Source organism: Agelaius phoeniceus, chromosome 6 (genome assembly GCF_051311805.1).
Source record: "Agelaius phoeniceus isolate bAgePho1 chromosome 6, bAgePho1.hap1, whole genome shotgun sequence".
Taxonomy (NCBI): Eukaryota; Metazoa; Chordata; class Aves; order Passeriformes; family Icteridae; genus Agelaius; species Agelaius phoeniceus.
Window position 1 is genome coordinate 44116627 of NC_135270.1, and position 21873 is coordinate 44138499.

A 21873-nucleotide genomic window follows, 5' to 3' on the forward strand; every position below is an offset into this window, starting at 1 on the left:
AGTATTTCCAGAGAGGGAGACCTGACAACCTCCCTGGGCTGTGCCATTGCTCTGCCACCCTCGTTGTAAAGTTCTTCCTCATGTTGAGGTGGAACTTCTTGTGGTTTAGTGTATGGCCATTGTTTCTTGTCCTGTCACTGGGCAGAACTGAAAAGAGTCTGTCACCATCCTCTTGACACTCATGTTTGAGATACTAATATGCATTGATGATGCATTGCCCCTCCCCTCCTCTCCCCAGCTGTTCCTCCCAGTTTTAAATCATCAGCAAACTTGTATCCCTTTGTCCAGTCTATTGATAAACAAGTTGACATATGCACATATATGTGACTTTTTGTGTATGAGTGTGTTTATCACATGATTTCCAGAGAAGTGTCGTATGAGTTGCAGTGGAGATGAAATTAAACATAATGCTGCCTGCAAGCTACAATTTTCATATATGTTGCACTTCAGTTGCAGTTATGGATTTAGCAATGTCAGTTATTTTACTGGCAATTTCTAGAGTAGCCTGAATTACTTAAAAGTAAGAAAACCTCAACGGGGCTGAAAGCTTTCAAGGGAAAATAGGACAAGATAACAAGTACAGCCTGGAAATGGTTCAAGGGTAAGTAGGACCTGATTTTGATGTTTTTCTTCCCAGCTTGTGAGCCCTTTTTTTGAAAGTTTTTGTGCAAACTGCTGGCCCAAGACCAAAGCCAGAGCTCCATCAGTGATCAGGAAAAGAGCAGGATATTTATTACAGTAATAGGGCTGTGTATTAACTGGGAAACATGTCCAGAGCTGGGAGATGTAATTCCGGGAGGTACACAATGCCAGATGAAGAAAAGTGCATCTCTGAAAACATCATATTTTCCTATGTTAAGTATCCCCTAGCTTTCTGTCAACTCTCCGGTATCTAATTTGTGTTTATGGTATGCCAACACTGTTATTTCTTGGGCTTTTTCAGAGTTAGCTCTTAAATGGGAATAGTTAGGATTTGTAATGGTTTGCTTAGAAAATGTGAGTCATTCAGGTAGAAAAAACAAAACAATCACAAGGTTTAAACTATCAATCATAAATAAACAATCTTGGCATTCACGCAGAGTGTAATTTATTCAGAAAAACGGTTCAACAAATACTTTCAAATAATGAAATGTTTGGGGGATTTTTTTTTAGATTATTTGGGAACAGAGAATGGTAAAAATTATTAATTGTATGTATTTAGAAACATATATGTAGAAATAATTTATGTGTAAAATAATGTAACATTTGATATTAGAATATTCAGATATTCTAATAGATGTTAGCAAGATTCTTTGAAGCACATTATCAGAGAACTAACTTGGGGTATTAAAAGTGGGACTAGTAGAAAGCCAGGACTGAAATGTATGAGTTAGTCTCTGCTCCTCAGGAATGGAATAGCACCTTGCCACCAAATGATATTGTCACACTGATTCCCACAAAGTTTCCACTGCTGTCAGTTTCATTGTGTTTCTCATGTCCACCCCTGATGCACTAACAATGGTTAAGTGATCAGATATCTGGATAGAGAATAATGGAAAAGTATCAAACCTATTTTATTTTGAAAATATTTGCTTTGTTGAAAAAGCTGTTTCCTCTAATGCTTTAGCTGCTTCTGTTTATGGTTTAACTGTAATTAAAAGTGCAAGCTAAAAAGTGAGATGGCTGTAAGAATGTCTGTACAAATATAAGAAAATTCTGTAAGAATGGCTGGGAAATAAAGTGGAATTAATTTTTCTTATTGCTATGTGTCTCATAAATTTTGTACCTTGTTAAAGGACACACAGGTGTCACAGATAGCTTCAGAGTTATGGTGCTCAGGTTAAGGTTTTGCCAGTCAGATGTGATTTAAGGCAGGTTATTCATCTACTGCTCCAGGAGTCTGAGCTTTCCAATGGATTGCTCAGGGCAAACATCCATCAGTTCACGCCATGGAAGGACAGATGATCCTCACATTGGGAAGGAGTACAAATTGCACTTCAGATTTTTTTTTCTCTAGCGTGATTGTGAGTTTTAAATGTTTGGCATATTAGCCTTTTTTGACTCCTTAACATTCCCTCAGGAATGGTGGCCAGCTGGTGACCACTGGTGACCAGCTTACTTCTGTTGTGATCTTGGGTTTTGTCTGCTTAGCTGATCTGTAAGCCACAGCATACAAACAGTTCTGATGGAGCTCAGTGTTCTTGTTGCGAACTTCAGCATCCTTGGCTATAAACTGACTAGATTAGAGATCCAACTATCCATTTGTTGTGCAGGAGGAGTTCAAGCTCAGGAATAATTTTGACTTGAGCAGAAAGCTGTCTGTACTACTGCTGCTGCCATACATGTCACATTTGGTTTAGCAATTGGGCGTTGTTCCTCAGCAGTGCCTGTTCTAAACACTGAAGTAAAATAACAATTTAAAGAGACTCACTTACGATGTAGATTAGATTTGTCCTGAATTGTCTGGGGGTCCTCTCTGCTGTAGTTTCCTCCTGGGTACTAACTCAGATACCTCGAAGCTTCTGGAAGCTGTTACATTTGGACGCTGCAAACAGTGTTTTAAGGTTGTTGTTATGCCATGTCGGTATATTAGATGCATGCATATCTATGCGTTCCACAGATTCGCGTTCCTGCCCTGTGTACCTTTGTCTGGGTACATTTATTTGTGCACGTTCGCGACCTCGGCCTGTGGCGGGGGCTCCCCGCCCGCCGCCCGCGGTGCCAGCGGGAGCCGCCAGGTGTCGCTGCGGCGCCAGGCTGGGGCCGGTGCGGCTGCCTGGGGCGCGGTGCGGGCGGCGCGGGGTCGGGGCTGGCCGGGCAGAGAGAAGGAAGGAAGGAAGGAAGGGAGGCTCGGCTGGGTGTCCCAGGGGTTTCCCTGCCGGTTACACTTACCCAGGGCGTCTCTTTCTGAGTGTCTGAAAACACCTTGAACATGCTGCGGTTCCAAGGGGCCACTGCTGCTGGCCGTCCCGAGGGACGGTGTGCCCGGCGACAGGGCGAGCGCAACCAGCGCCATCTGAAACTCAGAAGCTCCGTCCTTTGGAGGAAAAGTTCCTTTGATGGGAGGGTGGCTGAGCACTGGAGCAGGCTGGCCAAGGAGGCTGCGGAACCTCCTATTCAAAAGCCGCCTGCATGCGATCCTGGCAGCCTGCTTTGGGTGAACCTGCTTTAGCAAGGGGGTTGGACGACATGGTTCCCAAAGATCCCTTTCAACCCCATTCTGTCATTCTGTAAAAATAACAGGCAAAGCTTTTCTGCTTCAGAGTCCACTTTTTGAGAAGTCTTGCCTTAATCTCTCTTAGACTTACATAGCTCAACTGTGAAATGGCATTAGTAATGCACCGCTTCTCTACTGAACAAGAACTTGCTTGTGGAGTGATATTCTGGTATTTTAATAATAAAGCTATTTAAATCTCTGAGTAAACACCACAAAGAAAGCCAATGCAAGGCAAAATTGACTTCAGTAGAGTAAAGAGCATGTGGCATCATTGTGCATAATCTGCCTCACCAAGTTGTAAAATAATAGCTGATTTCCTCATCATGAAAACAAGTGTTCAGAGACAGACATTTTAATCTCTAAACATGTTTGACGTATGTTTATCCAAAAACATGAGGAACAGTTTATGTATCTATCCTTTTCTTTTTTATGTTTACTTTTACTTTGGTGTTTTTTAGCTTGTGAGTTTTTGGTGAGTTTTGGTTTTTTTTTTAGTTTTTAGGGTTTTGTTTGTTTATTTTCTCTGAAGGGGACACACTAGGTAACTTTGTTTTCACTTTTGAATTTTAAGCAATTTATAACTCAAAACAATTTAATTTTGAAATAGCATACTTTTCTGATTTGAGATTGAAACATGAATGATGTAGTTTTTATGTAACACATTCCAGCTAACTGTTGCTAAGTCTTGCTGTCTGATTTAAAACTGTTCTTTCAGTATTGCTGGAGATGTAGCTGAAGCTTGACATTTCAAGTGCATCCAGTTCCAGTTTTGTAACGATTAATGGGTTTTTTTATCCCAAATTTTGTGTCTTTGTTCCTTTTTGTTTATTGACTGCTGAAGTGAACCAGCGTATTGTGAGGGCAGAAATAAATCAGCATTTAATGTATACTGTACTTGCTGATGAAAACTTACTAGTGCAGAGGACTGGCAAAAGACACTGAGACATTAAAGAGAAAAAATAAAATTAATATCAAGACAGCACTGTTATTTGATATGTATTCTCTAGGATATTTTATTGTGTGGAACAGTAAGGTAGAGATACCAGTATCTTCTTAGTGACTCAGGAGGAGGAGCAGTTCAAAGGTCAGAGTTTCTTTGTGCATCAGTATTACTGTCACATATTTCAGATAAAGCAAAATGGGATTGGAGACAGCCCTAGATATTTGAGGCTGTGTGGTTAAGTGGGTGTAACTGCTGCTTTGCAAACATGTCCTACACCTTTCTGGATGTAATGGACTATTTGAGTTTGAGTTTGTTGAGCCATTTGAGTTTGCTTCCTCTACCATGCTGAAAGTTTGTGACTGAAAAGCAGTGTAGCCTGCTGATTCCTTGCTTTAAACTCAGATTTCCCCAAAGTTCACAGAGAAACAATTTGTCTTTAGGATTTGTTAATTAACTGAGCCTTGACTTCACGCTTGGACCAAGAGTTGCTTTTCTTCTTTGGTGTGACTAACTACCCATATGCACAACAGCTGTGTTCCAGGGCTCAGTATTATAAGCCAATGAGAAACTTCTTTAGATCAGAAACTTCTAGCCCTCCTTTCAGTTGGACCTGCAGACCACAAAGCTATTAGCTTTATAGTCAGACACTACTCAAACTACTGAAGAGATATTAATTTCTTCCTAATGATATCCATGCTCTCATGATATTGACCACAATTCCCAAAAATTAACTCTCATAATTCTTAGCTTAGTCAATGCATACGTTCCAAAAAAATTGTCTTAACATTCAAAGATCCTGCATTCCTTCAGTTCTTAATGTGACCATAATAATTTGAATATAGGAGACTTAATTTGAAAATGTCAGTAATGTCAATTACCCCATCTGTAAAATTAGAAATATTAATTAGGTTAAGATTATTATATATGAAAGAGATTTGTAGTCCTTGAGTAATCTCTTGGAAATATAATTATTCTAAAACCTCTCATGCATTAAAAATCTCTTTGTAGCTTTATAAAAGTAGGTGCTGCAGTCAAACATTTTTCTCTCTTCTTGCTAATGTGTTTATTTGTACTTTTGAATAAGAAAAAAAATAACAGAGGTTTTGATTATTTTTATGTAAATTAAAAGTAATTGTATAATTTTCTATTAGGACTGCTAAAAATCTTAGTTTAAGATTAAATTAATGAGACAGGTTTTCCAGGGCAGAAAGCATCATGTTAGAAGGCACTGTGATGATTAGCACTGTGCCAGTGAAATCATATGCCTTAGAGGTTTAGTAATGGGTTTAATCATACAAGAACTTAATTATTTTGATGTTCTGAAGCAAACTTTGAAATCTGTGAATTGTTATGTGATGTGAATAGTGTCCTAGAAATGTATGGTATCACTTGTACCTAAAACCAAAGTGTGGTGAATGCTTTACTGTGTCAGATTTTATGAAAAGAAGCTCATTATGAGGAAAAATTTATTAGACCAGAAGCAAGTACAGAGTACAGTGCTCTCTGATTTTTTTTTCCTTAGGTCAGGGGATACTTGGTGTCTAATGACTGATAATATTCTAATTCTGAGATAGCATAATCCTTCTTGAGCACTTCCAGATGTCTTCTTTTAATCTTCTACTACTTTTATCTCATCTCTTCTCCAGTGCCAAATTACAGCAAGTGTTTTTTTCTGTTTCAGCACCTAAGATTTGAACAATGTTTAAACCTTGTTTTCTATTTCCTGTATACCTTTACTTTTGTATGTCTTACAGAAAGCAGAGAAGTATGATACTATGAAGCAGGATGTCCAATTTTATTAGGGAACATTGTGCCTAACAGTGACTTGTAATGTAGGTAGAATTGTACTATCCCAAAGAATCACAGTCTTCATGGAAAATGGTTGTATTTCCATTGAGATTCATTGTGGGGAAAAATCCATTTCTTTTCCATCAGGTTCCTAAAATCCCAGAGCATAACCCCAGATGGTTTTATTTTTTGAAACATAAGTTCTTCAACAGCTGCAGCTTATTATGAATAAACAGAGTATGCATGTGAACTACAGTGAATGTATATAAAATTACCTGCCTGATATGTGATATCACCATGCCATAATTTTGGGAGCTGTATGAGGTCTGTAATCAAGTTACATTTAGAAAAGTAGCTGTATGATTCTCTTGCACTTACACCTGTCTTCTGAAAAGATAAATCTCAGATTTACAGAAGAAATGTTTTATGTGTATTCTGGTTAAGCTTTTATGAGATGCTAAATCAGCAAACAAGAAATTGAATTTCAAAGGATAGAGGAAAGGGACAGAGCACATATAACAAAAAGGACTAATTCTCCCTGTCTTGTCTCTCAGACTGTCTACTAAATTCTCTTTTTCTCTGTGTGCTTTAAAGCAGAGCTGCAGAAATAAGTAAAAAAATGGCTAACCTTACAATAAAATCCTATGGTGACATGTTCTTCACATCCGTTGTGAAGTGTACAGAAAGAGCAGGGGTTTTTATAATAAATTTTGGGACAAATGACCCCAGACATGTAGATGTTGAGATGGAACTTTCAGAAGTTTTAGTTCTGTATAAAGGAATTTAGCATATGCAGCTAAACTGGAGCAGTAGAGATGCCAGCTGACTTGCTGAGCAGTCACAGTGCTGTCATTGTGAGTGCTGAATCCTTAACTTACCAGGACTTGTGTGTTTGGTATAGACTAGAAGGAAATACTTGTCTGGATAAGTAGAAACAGCAAACATCTATAAAATAGCTTGGTCTTTGTGGACAGTTTGAATAGTAAAAGAGCTACATGTGGAGACTAAATTGTTTATTGTGAGTTGGTCTCCCAGCTTCTCTAGTAAATGATCTCATACATCAGTGTTCAGTGCTTTCTCAAATAAAACAAACCAGTCTGGCACTGTGCCACTGCCTCATTTCCATTCACATGCCATTATGTTTATCACCAGCATGCATCTTTCTCTCCACAGAAAATATACAAATGGGCAGTGCTTGACATTCTTTTGCTTTCCTTTTCCTTCTCTTTGTGTCAAGCTACCCATGCACTATAGAGATCATAATTTACTTTTTTCTTTTTAGTATAATTGAAAATGTCTTTTTCCTTTCTGAAAGAGTTGCATCAAGAAAATCACTTTTTCTACCCTCATTTTTTTTTCTTTAATAATCCTGGTCAAGGCAGTAGTTTATTTTGTTTTTGCTTTTTGTATGAATAGACAATTTACCAGGCTATTCATGAGAATGTGAGTAGAAATGTTTAAAGTAGCGTCTGATTTCCAAAAATGTAAGTGACATTTCTGAGGTCACCTGAAGCAATTGCTCAGTACTACCATTGTCAAATCATGGATTTATTATGGTTTCACAGAGATGGAAATCTGAACAGTCAGAAGATAAGACTGTTTACAGATTGTGATCATATCATAGATCTAATATCCAGTTAAAGATTGTGATCATATCATGGATCCAACAGCCCATAGTGCTCATGGCCTGCAGGGAGTAAGGGTTTATCTAGGTAGCAATGGCTACATGGACACTTACACTCCTCAATTTGAACAGGTGATGGCAATCATGTAAAACTTGTATTAATTCTTCATGTAATCTGCCTAGTCTAGTCATCAGCAGATGTCTGAGGGGTTTGGGCACAGAGGTTGGGCTCATACTACATTGAAATAGTTCAGTTATGTAGTTATGTGTAATATTCTTGTCTGTATTGGCTTGAATGGAAAACATGAAGCATGCTTTATTTGATTGGGACTTTGGGGCATATAGGTAGGGAAGAATGTGCTAGTAAGTGCTTGGCAAGGTAGGGCCCAATGAAAAATATTTTTAAGGACTTGGAAGTGACTGACAAAAATAGCTCTGTTACTGTATATCTTGTCATATATGCTTCTTATGCTGTCTTTCAAAATGGTAACACACTAGTGAAAGTCTCAGAAATTAAGTGGTTAGCTTCTCAGAGAAGGAAACAGGAAAAATCCGTAAGGTTACATGGACTGTAATTTGTCAGGAGAATTAGACACTTTTTCCTTAATCTGTTCAGAATTTGTGACCTGTGGAGTACTGAATCCCAAGTGGATGGTGAAATGTATTAGGCAAGGGAATAGCCTCCCAAAGAGGGGTGGAGAAGTTTCTCCATTGGGCTGTTTACAGCTATGTAGTGGAAACACTGGGGAGCTAAGCTTATTATTGTTCTTAAAGGGTGGATTAATCTGTGATTTAGACACAAGTAATCTGGCCCTAGGGGGGCACAGAAGGGGGTGAAGGGGAAATAATACAGATTTTCTATTTGATTGAAAATATGCTATATATATATGGTTGAATCATTTATAAAAGCCTTCCCATTCTTCTTTTTAAGGCAGACCCTTGCTCATTGAAGAGTGGACTTTGTTGAGGCAATCTAATTTCATTTTTCATCAGTGTTTGACCACACTCTTGTGTGAGTTGTTTGTGTGGTTATCAGAAAAATCACCTGTTAGAAGCCTGGCATGTTCATATCATCAGCTAGGGAAGAAGAATGCTCTACCACTGGTTGGGGGCAAGAGAATGTCAATGTGGACCATCAGTTTCCAAGTTTGAGACACTTAAAGGGCAATTCTTCTGGGATCTCTTGGGTCTTACTTTGTAAAGTATTTTTATGAGGGATCACAAAGTGTGCTACTCTTTCCCTTCCCATTTGTAAGTGAGGATGCAGAAGTTTTAGGGTGATACAGGTGTTGAGCTCAACTAAAGCAGATCATGATACTTGGTGAAAGTGTCCACCCTTTATAACAAGAACTAAAGCAAGAAAATAGAAATTAAGTCAATTTTGGGTATTCTTCTGCCTTTGAGCTCACTGGCTAGGAGCTAGTTGGCTTTGATGCTTTGACTTTCTAGTTTTGTCATGTGATTTGGTATAGGGCATTGATATTGTGCAGCAGCATTTTCTTTTCCCATCCAGCCATCTCTCCACTGTCTGGTGTGTCCTCTACAAAGGCAAAAAGGAATAGTTCCTATCAGGATTATTTTGTCCATCATCTTGATGGATATGCCAAACACCGGAAGCCCCGTGGGGAAGGGATTGTCAAATGCACAAACCCAAAGTGGGAATTAACTGTCCATAAAACAATTCAGGCAGAGTTTGTAAACACCCCACAGGATTAAATAATGTTCACCATTTGAATAATTTGGTAAATCCTTACAATGCCAACATGCAAGATTAATTTACATTGGATTTCCAAATAGATACTTGCTCTTTTGCTTTTTTTGTAAGCTGTGTGAGTCTTCCTCTTTACGTGCTGGCTGGCATGGCAGCCCTGCACAAATTACAGGTGTTTTCATCCTTGGCTGCTTTTGAGTAATGCCACAAGGGGAAGAGTGCTTGCCTTTGAAGATTGATTCCTCCCTCTGATTCCTTGGTCCAAAAAAACAAAGCAGCATAACTACTTTAGGAAGATTTAGGTCTTCCTGTGGCACCTGGTACAGTCAGCTTGCAGTCAATCTATCTGCTAGGTGCAGACTTAATTTGAGAAAGTAGTAAAATCTTAGTTTGTAGTTGCTGGATATGAAAAGCTACACAACTTTTCTAAAGGGACTTAGTAGGATTTCAGGTAAGATGAATAACTCTCTATCAACTAGAGAGACAATTGTCTGATAAAAAGCAGTCAACCAGTCCCCCAAAAGATTTTGATGGCAGAATGTATTGAAGACATCTGCTGAATGGGACAGTGCCAGCCCCCGGGCCATATGCTTCATGTCCCTGGCATATGCGCAGCTAAGCACAACAGCACCGAACATATTGGGAGAGGTATGGATGCCTCTCCACCATCTCCTCCCACTCCTCAGGGAAACAGAATGGAATAAACTTTTGCTGCATAAAAAACTGTATTAGAAATTCACCAAACCTCAGGCAATGATCTAATCAAGAGAAAGAGTCAGAACACCTCTGTGTCTGTCCAGCTCTGACAGTCACTTTTTAACTACAGCTCAGAATCCACCTTTGTTTTCTGTTTGTGTTGGGAAAGATTAGGCCTGCAAGGTTTTCTGTCTCTCAACTCCCTGTGCACTGCTTCAAAACCATGAGATGGAGAGTGTGTGTCAGGTGTGTTGGTGTCCAAGGTGAAGTATTTTCTGGTTCCCTTAAAAGTGATTTCTTTCAGCTGTGCTTGTCACAGGTGACAGTTCTATTTTTATATTGTACAACAATTAAGAGTCTTCTGGGTTTATGTATTTCCCTGTATCTTGTAAAAATAATAAAAAGTAATTGCCAACATGCAAAGTCAAGTGAAAAACATTGAAGGAGCAGTTGTCTAAATTTTGCTTGCAGATTCATCTGATTTTTTTTCATGAAGTATGTTTTCTTCCATGTACATTGTTACTTAGACAATCATATTGTACTGTTTTTTCCCTCGGTTCTTTCAGTGTAAAACTGATATAAGGACATTTTTGTCTAACTTGATGTGTACTTTGTCCCTGTGTTAAAGCAAGCCATGGGAGGTAAAGTGAATACCGAAATCTATCAGTAGTAAGATGGCATTTTTAAAGTAGATTATGAAAGTATATTATGAATACGAGATATTATGAATCAGCCCCAGTTGACAGCTGTAAATTGGATCATGTTATCTGTTGCTAAATTGAAAATAAAACTATAAATAGTGATAGAACAGCTAGAAATATTCAGCAGCTGTTTCTGCTCTGTTTTTTAACCCTCATATGATAGATAGTATACGTTTATTCATTATAGTCAAAGTGCAATATGGGGAGCACTGGGTAAAAGTAAGTATGTTATGACCAGCAGTTCTGAAATCCTACAAGATAAATAAATCTAGCATTTGTGTTCTGAGCCATTAATTAAATATTAAAGAGTGTTGGAGAGTGGAGAAGCTCCATAACAATGCAGGAGTGCCACGGTGATACAAATACTTAGGAGAATCATAAGGAGCTATCCACCACTCAACAGAATAGCAACTTTCACAGAAGTCTTGGCAGCAGAACAGAACAGTTTGGATGCCATCTACAAAAGGTTAGAGACGAAGAGCATATTATTGTCAGTCAAGATGGTTTTATGGAAACGTGTTCTGTCAAACAAAACTGTCATCACTTGACAAGATCATAAATCTGGCTGATAAAGAGAGCATAATGAATATAGTATTCTTGAATTTCTCAAAGGCATTTGTCTTATCACTCTAACATCTTGATGGGGGAAACCAGTGAAACTTGGCTTTAAGAGTTTATATATTAGATGGATTAAAATCTGTCTTCATGGCTGATCTAAAAAGTGGCTATTGGGGAAAAACAGTGTCTGTTTTCTGACAAGGTACCTCAGGAATCCTGTTTGCTTTGTATTATTCAGTATTTTAGCAGTGTTCTGAAATGTTGTTTAAATTATTTAATAGCAAATAATGCTGTAATTATAATACTGCATTATTACAGTGTAGTCTAAATTATTAAAGTCATCACATTCTTTACAGATGAATAAAACAGAGTATGTGTAGGAGTAGAGAATACTGACCATACCTATTTGAAGAAACTCCTGAAAGGGAGTAACTTAGAGCAGTAATTATGAAAATGAGTACCTATCATGATACAGGTTTTTACTGAAGTGATGTACAAAATGTTTCTGCTATGAGCACTGGGACTCTTCTGAAAATTGGAGTAACAGGTAAACAAACAGATGTAGTTTTACCTCTCCATGAAATACTGGTAAGAGTACTACATCCTTATGTTCATTTTAGAACTTTCTATCCAAAACCAACATAGCAACATTGGTGGAACTTCAGAGAAGGGCATAAAAATGATCCTTAGCTGGAGACGGATTTGAATACGTAGGTATATTTATCTTGTTTCTGGAGTCTCAAAGTTGACTTAAAATATACTATTAACTCCAGATGAGAACATGATGCCCTAGTAGGGAAAATTTTCAGTCTTCATTGCAATAACACAATGAAATAGATGAGTTTACTCTAAAAAAGATGCAGTATTTAAGTGAAGGTTGTTTCAAGCAGTTCACTAGGGAGTGTGGTGGACTTGCCCTCACTTCTGATGTTTTAACATTTTAAGATTTTCTTGTTAAAAAGCATACTTAAATATAATTCCTAGAAACCTGTATTAAAATTAAAAGAAATCGTGCTAGATAAAGTCTGGAGGCATTAAAATCTGTGGAGATCTGTGGTTTGCTTGGGCATGCTGAGTTTGTCAAGACTTTGTCTAACGAACATCCTAAATATCTCTAAGGAAGAGTTTGGAGTAAAATGTAAAGCCATGATCTGGGGGGAGGAAGATGAAACTGAAGTAACAAGGAGAGAAATATTAGTGAGGTAGAAGGAAAACACTAAACTTCAAACTGGAGAAAAGGCTAAGAAGAAAAGAGATGTTAGAGAATGAAACACTCCAAACAGATGCCCCAGTCTTAGCATGTACATATTTCATGCCTGTTAGTTATACCTTACTTATTAGTTTGACCTATTACTTTTCATTATAGGGAAGAATAAAATGCTTCATTTGGGAGCAGGATCTCACTATGATTGCCACATATGATGTATTGGTCATTTCAGTAACTTCTCTTTTAATTTGGTTCGCATGGGCTAGAGGGAGTTCTTCTCAATTTTGCAGAAGATCATAAGAATTCAGGACTCTGAATTTTAGCCCACTCCATTTTTAGACTACAGAATAAATCTTTTGGAGATTTATCAATTTCTGAGTGCTTTTTTTACAGTATCTGACAGCTAGCTTGATTCAAAGATTTTCCACTTTTTCAGTCATAGCAAGAGCTGTATTTATTATAAATTCTCTCTTCTACTATTGAAATGAGAAGGATATCAGGTGTTAAAAAATTGAGCAAAAATTTTGCAACCGAAGGCAAGGCCCACCCACAGCTTTTTTCTTTTTTTTTTTTTTCTCCCAAGATTCTTTGTAAGGTCTTGCAGCCAAAACTCAAATAAAAGGCAAAAAAAAAAAAAAAAAAAAAAAAAAAAAAAAAAAAAAAAAATTTGTCTTGAGAAGTGTACCACCTCATTAAAACTATGCTTACCCTGCAGAGCAAATCATACCAGTGACTACAAGAAAGTTTGAGATGCAAGTATGTTTACTGGCATATACAGAAGTGTCCAATGCACACAATTTTTAAGTGATGTGAAAAATGATGTTTTTTACCAGTGAGGGTGAAGGGTGTAACCAGATACAAGAAAGGCTTGTCAGTTTTTATATTTCATTTACCCTTGAGTCCTTCCAGTTACTATTTTTTCCTAACAAGTCTTTGTAACAGTGAAATTGAGAGACAAGCTGAAAATCACATTCATATGCATGAAAGGCTTTTGAAGCAGAGAATTTTTTTCAAAGTTAAACCATGAAGACTGTAACAGCAAAAGAGAGCATTTTTCCTCTACTGAACTCCCATTGCTATGCTAAGATTCTTTGTGCATTTGTAACCAGCTACATGCCAGCCCCAGCTGTTCTGAAGGGAACCTGGTGTGCCAGACTTCCCTTCTAGCTTAAACATGTGGAACATCTTCATGTTTCAGCAAAGGCATGTTTGATAGGCAAAACAGTGTGTCTCAGGGAAGGAATGAGGACATGGCTGCTGTACTTCAGTCATTCAGCTAAAATATTTTCTGATAGGTAGAAGGCAGTGCCAAAAAAAGTGTCTTGAAAAAATCCTGCAGTTGCTGACGAAAGCATCTGCACAAGATCTCGGGTGAGCCTTTACCTGAGAGTTGTCCAGGTGTATGGCCTTACTGCTGTACTAGGGGCTCCTGCAACCATTTCCTGCTGCAGTTAATTTTTGGCTTGGTTTATGTCTGCTCACAAGATCACAGAATCTTGGAAAAGTTGTTTGGATGAGATCTCAGAGCATATTCTCACCCAACATCACCCTGAGAGTAGGACTGTTACTGATAGATAAGATCAGCTGTGGTTTTGTCTGAAAGCAGCTTGGAGATTCCATAATCTTTCTGGATTATGTCTTCTAATGCTACATTACCCTCCTGGTGAAGACACTTCATGTTCAGCATGATCTTCTCAAGCTACTAAAAGCTGTGGCTTTTGTTCCTTGCCAAGTTTCTGAAGTTAATAAAATGTGCTAATTGGTGTCTTTTCTGCAGCAAAATTTCCTTCCAGTGCAATATCAGGGCTTCACCTTTTAAGATGACTCTTTATGAGCATTAATGAGCAGTTTAAGTCTCCGTGATCCATTCCTTGTGCTGGCAAGACTTCTGAGAATGCGACAGTATGGCCACTTTTCATTGTTATACAATTCTGTAATATCTATGGGCATCCATTTGACAGGAGATTAAGACTAAAAGAAATGGCTGTAATACTCTTGCCATAATCAGAGCTTTTGCACTTCCACTGTAAATTTAGCTCACTTTGCATTAGATATTCACTGAATTGGTTAAGATAACTTTAGACACTTAATCACTGTAGTGTTATTAAATAGTTGCATACAAATGTGTTCAGATGACTTGTAAGCCTCATGTAATCAGAGGCCAGTTGAGCCATCACAGCTGGTTAAAGAAAAAGACAATTCTGTCTTGCTGGTTTTAGCTATTTTATATTAAAGTAAATGAAGCATGTTTCAATCATAGTGGGGTATTACTAGATTATCAGCTCTGGGACTGATGCCCTTTTTTTTGGCCACAGTACCACAATATGAAATGAGCCTAAGTATGTTTCTGATGTGTTTATTTAATTTTTTTAAAATCTGTTTGTGGTGGGGGTTCTTTAGCTGTAAAATCTAGTTGCATCCAAGATGACAGGAGTTTCAAAGAGACAGCTTATGTAGGATTTCCAATCTAGTGTTTCTGGTCTGGTGAGAATACAAGGATAATTTTCAAAGAAAAACAGGATTAAATTTCTGTTTTAATTCTGTTTACCTCCAGTTATATTTTTTTATTTATATTATGATACTTTCCGAGTGTAACATTTGATCTGTACTTGAGAAATACCACATGCTTGGTGGCTTTCAGTGATGAGAGTGAGTGATGGGTGGTGGAAAAGCTGAGCAGAAGGAGTTGGAAGTGTTTGTATGTGCTACATTACAGGAGGTCCATGTGTTCCTTTGGGATAGGACTAACAGTATTCCATCTTGCTTTGTATGAGAGAAACTTTGACTTTGCATATTAATAAAAAGGGAAGGAAGTGAAATGCTCTATCTCCTTCTTCACTGCTGCTAATTAATAAGCAAAATTGCTATAGGAAAGATACTTATCTTTGAGTTGCACAGTCTTGTCAAATCAGACTAATTTCCTTCAGAAATCTGTTGTACTGCTACAGTTTCATTCATCATACTGCACCTTTGTCTTTAATACTGTGCTAAGAGAAATCAGACTGAAATGACATTATCAGTCAGATATATGGTCCATATGTCAGCCTGTGCTTGCATACATGAAATGTGGAACAGAACTAGCAGGCTGCTTGATGCTCCAAATAAATCCATTTCCAGGGCAAGTCCTGCCTGTGTATTTTTCAAATCTTTTTAAGAGCTGCTATTAAGAGCACTCCCATACAGTGTTTGGGCTTCTCCCTTTCAATCACTGATGAACTGCCTCCCCGGCTTGTTTGAGAGCAGTGCTGGCAGGGGTTAGGGGATGAGGTGCAGTCTAATTTTTCTTTTTGACGTGCAAGAAGTCTTGACCATTTCAGTTTGTTACATATTCAACGGCACTTTTCCAGGGAGTGGTTTGTAGCCCTGGTGTTTTCTCCAAATGTCTTGTGAAACTTCCCTTGTGATTTCAAATTAACATAGCAATTTTTTTTTCTTCTTACATAATGAAATGTTATTTCATGCTGTCTTTTTCAGTTGTGCTCAGAGATGGCTGCATTTCAATATTAAGTGAACTGCACACTGCTGCTTATATAAATTAAAAAGCATGTTGAGATCTCTAGGGAAGACGAATCATTAAAAAGAGGGACTATTGTTGCTATTACTGTTGTTACTAGAAATAATTATTACCTATTTATTTTTGGAAATTCTATACAGCATTTTTTCTATAGGAGCTCTCCTTGTCTTGAGGCTTTTCTTGTGGTCTTTAAGCTTTAATTTGCAGCCTTAGGAAACCTTTTACATGCAGGCTGAGACAGATTTTGTTACCAAAGAAAACCCTCCTGCTGATGGAGCTCTGTGTTTAATTCTTGGCAGAGCTGGGGAAGCACTTGGCTTGGCTTGCCTGCTGTTGATCTTTTTCATATAGCCTTATGTGAGATCTTGATAATTCTGAATTGCAGCTCAAAGGAAAGAGGACCACAGTGTATTTCAAGAATACTGCAAAGAGATTATTCTATTTCATTTGAATACTTGGTTTGGTAAGCTTTTTTAGACAGGTATAAATGATGCAGTTCCTTTTAACAGCAGGACTCAAATGGTGGTAATGTAGTTGGGCATTCAGTGAGGTCAGCGAGGTGCATATCTACCCTGTTAAAAATGCATTTTGAAAGAAATGAAAGAAATGTTATACTAACAAATGTAGCAATAAATTATCTCTGAGGCTTTTTTCTTGCATTTATGTGTAGGCACACAGTTTGTAGTAACTGGGAGTGGGGCTGTGGCTGAGCCTCATCCCCAATGGGCACAGCTGTGAGCAGCAGGTGAGCAGCATTGACAGCAATGAGCCCTGGAGTGCCCAGGGGCACTGACCAACCACAAAGGGAACAGAGGCACACAGGTGCAATGCATCAACATGAGGGGATAAAAGGTTGGGCTAAAGAACAAGAAATGGTAGATGCTTGCAACTTTGTGATGTTTCTCTGTATGGGCAGATGACTGAAGCCTTCTGATGTGGTGTTGTGTTACTGTGTATGGGTTGAAGCTTTCTGAAATTGTATTGTGGCTGTCTCAACTGTGATATATGCTGTGACATTCATGTGTAAAAGCTTTTAATTACTTATTGAGTATACCTTATTGTGATATTGCCAGCCTGTTTGTAACAGGAAGGGAACACGGAAGCAAACTAGTTGTGGTGTGGTTTTTTGACAGTCTGGAACTAGTGAGCTCTACTGATAAAATGGATTTATGTTAACTTATAGGTATCACTACTTCTGTTTGAGTTTGGTGGGGCCTCCTGTGCATTATAGTCTTGCAAACAATTATTTAAATCAAGTCAGTCTGTGTTAAACACTGGACATCTAAATGTGGGTATTTATCTTAAGACTGTTTTCCCCTAGTGGTATCAATGGGTTCTTTCAGGAGGCAGCTAAGGACAATATTGCTTAAACTGTAGCTATAAATTTTATTTTGAATGCTTGTATTTTTGTCTCTGGATGATCTGAGGTGATTAGCTTTCTAATTTAGGCACCCAAAATCAGATGATATGAAATCTGTTTGCTTTTGGCATTTCTCCCCATATACTGCAGTATCTGGATACATATCAGATGTTAATGATCCCATATGCTGCAGCCCAGAGATGATTTGCCTTTATGACAGAAATGTGTTGTCATCAAGCAACAATGGCTCAGGAGTGTCCCTTTATGATATCACAGTGTTATGTGACAGCATCAGTTGTAGTCTTCTGGCACGGTCACCTAGCAGGTTCTTGTGACATGATACAACCACACTATCAGATGCTCTTTTGCAACAGTCTCGTGATAGGAGAATGAAGCTGTGCAGCCACTGGCCCATACCAATGTAGTTTGACACTAACTGATGAGGCTTTTTATATTGTGAGGCTTGCTTCTAATATTACACTGCTCTGATTCCTTATTTATTCATCTTGCTTGCCATGTGCAACAAGGCTGTTATTCCCAAATGAAGTCTGTGTAACAAGGAGCAAGAAAGAAATACAGTACCTGTTGTTTATACCTTCCTTTCATTTGAAGTAACTTAATTTCTGCAGAGGAAGGTTTAAAAGACTGCTAAAACAGCTCTGAATTTGTGACATGACAACACAAGAATAAAATACAACTACAGAAAGCTCCCTGAAATTAATTTGGTTCCATTTCAAAAGCACTGTTCATGCCCAGGAGGGTGGGAGAGAAAGCTGGTATGGACAAACATAATAGGTTTTTGATAGGGGACAGCTTATCATGTCCCAAAGATGCATCCTGGATCAAGTGGTGGGAAGAGAAGTGCTTTCTGCTTTGTATGCATTTTTAAGGATAATAACCATCTGATAGGTGGAAAACTGGAGGAAACTTAGTGACTCTTTGCCTTTAGTACCTTCTCTTTATAACAAATCTTAAAGTTGAAATATTTGAAGTTAAACGAGTAGCATAAAATAGCTGGAAATTCATTTAACTTGGTTGTAAGTGCCCAGTTAATTTCACAGTGGAATTATGGATCATTTTCCAGTGCTTTTTATCACTAGCATACATTCCTATATTAGAAGTGAGGAACAGAAGGCTTTACCTTGCTATTACCTTTGGTCCCTGACTGAAGGATTGTGGAGTATGAAGCCTGTCCAAGTGTCTAAGGTTGAGGGGGGGTGTGCCCTACTCAAAGGATCACCAACACCAGAGACTGCAAACTGTTTAGGGACAGGTACACCTAAGTCCTGAGAACCTGAAGGTTTGTCCATGTGTTAGTTCATTCATTTTGCTGCAGAGACAGAAGCAGCTTTCATTTACTGGTACAGGCTGGGGGCTGATCTGCTGGGAAGAAGCTCTGCAGAGAAGGATTGGGGTATTGGTGGATAACAAGTTGTCCAAGAGCCAGCAGTGTGCCCTGGGGGCCAGGAAGGCCAGTGGTGTCCTGGGTGCATCAGGAAGAGCATTGCCAGCAGGTCAGGGGAGGTGATCCTGCCCCTCTGCTCAGCCCTGGTGAGGCCACAGCTGGAGTGCTGTGTCCAGCTCTGAGCTCCTCAGGCCAAGAGAGACTTGGAGCTCCTGACACAGGTCCAGTGGAGAGCAACAAAGATGATTAGGTGTCTGGAGTATCTCTCTCATGAGGGAAGGCTCAAGGAGCTGGGCCTGTTCAGCCTTGAGAACAGATGACTGAGAGGGAACCTTACCAATGTCTGTTGGTGTCTGACAGGAGGGTGGAAGAAGGATCCAGGCTCTGCTCAATGGTGCCCAGCAGGATAAGAGGCAACAGGCAGAAACTGATGAATGGGAAGTTCCACCTGAACATGATGAAAAACTTTACTCTGCAGGTGACTGAGCACTGGAACAGATTTGGCTGTGGAGTCTCTCACACTGGAGATATTCAAGAACTGTCTGGATGCAATCCTGTGCAATGTGCTCTAGGATGACCCTGCTTGAGCAGGGAGGTGGGACCAGATGACCCAACTGTGGTCTCTTCCAACTTTACCCATTCTGTGATTGTAGTTCTGTGAATTCTATTCAGTTGGAAATTCTTGGAAGAAGAGGTGATATTTCCAAGATTATTTCTCTGTCCTTTAGATCCAGATCTGGATTTTGGATTGTCTGCTCTCTAAACACAAACTTTAAGTTTACTGGATTTAAGTTGTTAAACATAGAACCTTGCTGAGAAATTCAGAAGCGGGCTGATTTGGTACAAGTCTGAATAGTAATACAAGTTCTGGATCTTGGTTAACACCAGGCACTTTTAATCTGGCCAGTTTCTGCTTCCAAACCTATAAAGTTCCTAAGCAATGGACTATCACTGCTGTTTTGGGGTTTGTTCTACTGTCATGATTTCATTCCCATTAAGTCATGGCGCCTGCCCTTTTCAAACTTCCCAAACATTTGCAGTTAAGAGGCAAGAGATTTCCTTGTGTTTTTCTGGCACTGGGACTGGAAATACTTAAACATCCATCACATCCCCAGTGGAACTGAGGGGTAAAGTTATCTGTTGATTCATCTGCCTACCCTTTCTGTGAGGAATTTTTTTATATAAGCTATAATGGAGCAAATATGGTTACCAAGAAAAGTAAGTTTACTAAATTTTTTTTTCCCTCTTTTGGGACCAGCAATTTCCCACAGGAGGAGATACATGTTTGACTTCAGTAAACTTATTCTTTTGTCTGTCTCCCTGTAGTTTCTGAAGTACCATTTCATTATATTTTGGTCTTTTCTGTTCCAATGATGCATCTGCTTCCATTTTGCCTTTCTGTGCTTTTATGCTTCTTCCTGAAGTGTCTGTTGATGTGACATTTGCTCAGTTTCACTGTTCTAGATGTAGGCATTTTAGCTGCTTCTAGTTAAAGACACAGGCAAGGAGCAGAAGATACTAGCAATAACAGCACGGTTATCTTGTCATCACTGGCCTGTTTCTACACATCCCTCTCACTCAAGCAGTTTTTACTGGCCTTTTTTCTCAGCTTATCTATTGTTATCTGGTCAAGCAGACAGACTGTGTGATGTTCCTGAAGAGTTAATTGCCATTTTCTGGAAATTCCCCATTTCCCTTACCTACTGTAGTGTGAATTTTTGCCTGTTGGCAATCTCTCCTGTTAAATGAAAAGATGCCTTTCTAGGAGAGTCTGTGGATTTCAGTGACTACAGAATCACATTTTTGGGAGGAAAACAAAAAAGAAAAGATTTTTTCTCTTTTGAGGTACCTAGAACCAAACTCGCACTGAATTAACCTGGATTCTAAACTGATACAATTTATGGAACAAATAATGATGGGGACAAATCCTGACTATGCATATCAGTTTACTGACTAATTTAATAGAAATTAGCCAAATCAGGTTGGGCCCTACTATTTGAGGTAGTACTTGATACTCTGTCAAAGCAAGGAAGTTATTCAAAATCTGTGCCATATTCTTGGTTTTCTGTATAGCTTTCTTTGTATTATCTTAAGTACTGAGCCTGAGAAGGTCATCCCTTTGTCCTCCAAATAGCAATAGAGATGCACACCCCCTGGTCTGTCACTTGTTAGTTTCCTAGACTCATAAAAATTATTCAGGACCTCACAGTAACTCACTGTGTTCTTGTACTCAAAGCAGGGTGATGAAGAGTGAATCAGTCCCTTGCTCTTTGAAATCTGTGGTCAAGCACTGCCCATAACCTGTGGGAGGATAGAATGTAAGAGAATAATGCAGAAGGCAATCTCACCCCTGAGGAGTTGCAGCTGTACCAATCACCAAAGGTTAGGAACAGGCCTGCCCTTAATAGGCCACAGCTATGTCCAGTAAGGGTGAGTGCTAAAAACAGAGTGGGTTAGCTGGGTGAGGAGAGAGCTGGAGTTTGTTGGCTGTGCTGAGAAGGAGTCAGTGCTGTGAGGAGCTTCCCATAAGAAATCACCAAGAAGGTATGGAACTTTTGCAATAAGATAACAACAGTAACCTACCCAGAGAACCTGGTTATTGCTGTGGCAGTAGATCCTGAGATACCAGATGTCAACCTTGACATGACCCAAAGAGGAAGAATGCTTGGATTACTATTGACAACTCTCTGCGTGTGAGATGAATTGTGCCCTTTTGCAATAGCAAATTTGTATCTATGAAAGCACTGGCCTCTTAAAGTCTACTATGCTATCCTGGGATGTAGGCAGGGATTTGCTATGGAGTTAGTGCCTGTTGCTGAGAATGGCAGCCCTCAGCTGCACTTCTCCCAGTTTCTGCTTTCACACACTGTCTACAGTCTGCTGCTAAATGCAAGCATGTTCCTTTGTGCCTGAGAGTTAATGGAAGCACACTCAGAAACATACAAAACACATTTAGACTCATAAAACATAAATAACAATACCATTTGGTGGTGACATGCTGTATTAATGGATAGATCAGTCACCTTTCCATGCCATTATCTCAAGTTCTGGCCTGAAACTCAGTGGCTAAAGGCAACTGATGGGATACATTTTGTCTTAAAACCACCTCAAAAGACCTTCTTGTTATCTTTCAAGATGGGCTGTCTCTGAAGTGAAGAGGACATCTTTGT

The 21873-nt window shown here is 38.9% G+C and overlaps 1 long non-coding RNA gene across 1 annotated transcript; it reads right to left on the reverse strand.

Annotated features, from left to right (window-relative positions):
- Positions 1 to 1153: 1153 nt before the first annotated feature.
- On the reverse strand, positions 1154 to 3006 carry LOC143694231 (uncharacterized). The gene is made up of 3 exons (XR_013182580.1): positions 2872 to 3006; positions 2415 to 2524; positions 1154 to 1517 (listed from the first exon to the last, which is right to left on the reverse strand). It is a non-coding gene; the product is annotated as an uncharacterized LOC143694231 (long non-coding RNA).
- Positions 3007 to 21873: the final 18867 nt, after the last annotated feature.